This window comes from Palaemon carinicauda, chromosome 12 (genome assembly GCF_036898095.1).
Source record: "Palaemon carinicauda isolate YSFRI2023 chromosome 12, ASM3689809v2, whole genome shotgun sequence".
NCBI classification, from domain to species: Eukaryota; Metazoa; Arthropoda; class Malacostraca; order Decapoda; family Palaemonidae; genus Palaemon; species Palaemon carinicauda.
In genome coordinates this window covers 63,285,736-63,287,813 of record NC_090736.1, presented here as the reverse complement: position 1 = coordinate 63,287,813, position 2,078 = coordinate 63,285,736, and the positions used below count along the sequence as shown (strand labels likewise).

The window sequence follows — 2,078 nt, the reverse complement described above, 5'->3', positions numbered from 1 at the left end:
CAACCAGGTGCTGCCGGTGAACAACACAGTGCACACAAACGACATTAGGAACAGCTTTTTTTAAGGAAGCACTGAATTCCCGATACCTTCCTATCATAGCAGCAGCGCCATCTGTTGCACAAGCCACAATGTTCTTGAGTGGAATGTTGTTCTCCTCAAAATAGACCTCAAGTTTTTAGTGTCAGTCGTTAATTTCAATGCGAAAAGCATTTCTTGACATATTTCATCTACATCAAGAAACCTCACAAATGCCATCAAAAGAGCAGAATTATCAGGTAAAGTTGATTCGTCGAGTTGAAGCGAGAAATCATTCACCTGCAGTTTTGAGATTAATTGGTTTTCAACATCAGCTGCCATCTCATCAATACGGCGTGATACTGAGGAGTTGCTCAGAGGAATAACACTAGTTACCTCTTGTGGACTCTGATTCATGACTGTTGAAAGCACTACAGCCACTGCCGGCATGATCAGAGATTCACCGATAGTATGAGGCTTACCTGCTTTTGCAATCAAATTTGCTATCTTGTAAGAAGCCAACATCCCTCTGTCTACTTTTGCCACTTTTTGGGTAAACATATGATTCACTGTCATCCTTCCTTGGAACTCATCACGTAATTTCTTGAAGAAATCTAGCGGCTTGTCTTTCTTGTCTTTATGTGCAGTCTCCAGATGCTTTTTCAGTTTGCTGGGACGCATACTTTCATTTGAGAGTGAGGTCATACACAGCAGGCACATAGGCATTGTAGTATTTTGTGGAGATTCAATGAATCCAAAAGCAAGATATTCGACAGAATACTGTCTGCATTTTTTCTTAGCTGGACTGGTCATGCTTATCTAAAATAAAAAACAAACAAAACTCATTAAAACTCAGTACCGCTATTATTGTCTGGGAAATCATTGCCCTCCACATATTCAAACAAGCAAATAAAAAAGCAAAAGTTATTAGCCATAAAAGATACTCTTACCCCTCCCTCAATAACAAATAAAGTGAATAGATAAATAAAATTCATGACAAGTATGTGTGTGTGTGTACTGAGTGTACATGAAAGAGACTGTGTATGTAAGTATAAATGTATGTTTGTACACTGTATGTAAGTATAAATGTATGTTTGTACACTGTATGTAAGTATAAATGTATGTTTGTATGTACATACGTATGTGGATATAAAGTTATCTTTCACAAACCTCTTTGGTAGAACTTAAATCAAGTCTCTTCCTCGCAAGTCTATGTTAAACTGAAAGACGGATCTATTATTGAAGTAGAAACAATATAACGGTTATATTATAACCCATATACCGTTGCTGTTAAAATTGTTTATAAACATCTTAATGGTTGTCGTTCGGAAGTTTACCAGTCAGCATAATCTTTGATAGTTCAGTCTTTTACCACTCTGCCTGCTAGAGAGAGAGAGAGAGAGAGAGAGAGAGAGAGAGAGAGAGAGAGAGAGAGAGAGAGAGAGAGAGAGTTAATGGTTTTTGTCAAGGGTCATAGTTCAGCCTTTTACCACTCTGCCAGCTCGAGAGAGAGAGAGAGAGTGAAGAGATTATTGAATATTTCACTGTCTGCAAAAATTACCTGGTATATTGAATTGAATGATGTTCAAACTAAACTCAAGCATATTAATGATTTATTTCAAAATATTACACATTTATATATTTTGTGGGTCCTAAATTTTCTGTGGCCCCCCATGGCCCCCCATTTTTCAAATTTTGCCTTGTGGCCCCTGAAAAAATCTCATGGCCCCCAAGGGGGCCATATGGCCCACGTTGAGAAACACTGAATAGACCATAGAAAACGCTTACGTTGAAATACTATAGATGGATGTTATCAATAATGGCATCTCTCTCTCTCTCTCTCTCTCTCTCTCTCTCTCTCTGCAGACCATAGACTTGGTAATCCTCTCTCTCTCGCTCTCTCTCTCTGCAGTCACTAGACTTGGTAATCCCCCCCCTCTCTCTCTCTCTCTCTCTCTGTCTCTCTGTCTGTCTGTCTGTCTGTCTGTCTCTCTCTCTCTCTCTCTTAACCTGAAGACCATAGACTTTGTCATCTCTCTCTATCGCTCTCTCTCTCTCTCTCT

The 2,078-nt window shown here is 39.2% G+C and overlaps 1 long non-coding RNA gene across 1 annotated transcript; it reads right to left on the bottom strand.

Moving 5' to 3' along the window:
* Positions 1 to 593: 593 nt before the first annotated feature.
* On the bottom strand, positions 594 to 1,217 carry LOC137650562 (uncharacterized). Its single transcript, XR_011045989.1, has 2 exons — positions 1,186 to 1,217; positions 594 to 834 (listed from the first exon to the last, which is right to left on the bottom strand). It is a non-coding gene; the product is annotated as an uncharacterized lncRNA (long non-coding RNA).
* Between the last annotated feature and the right edge of the window lie 861 nt (positions 1,218 to 2,078).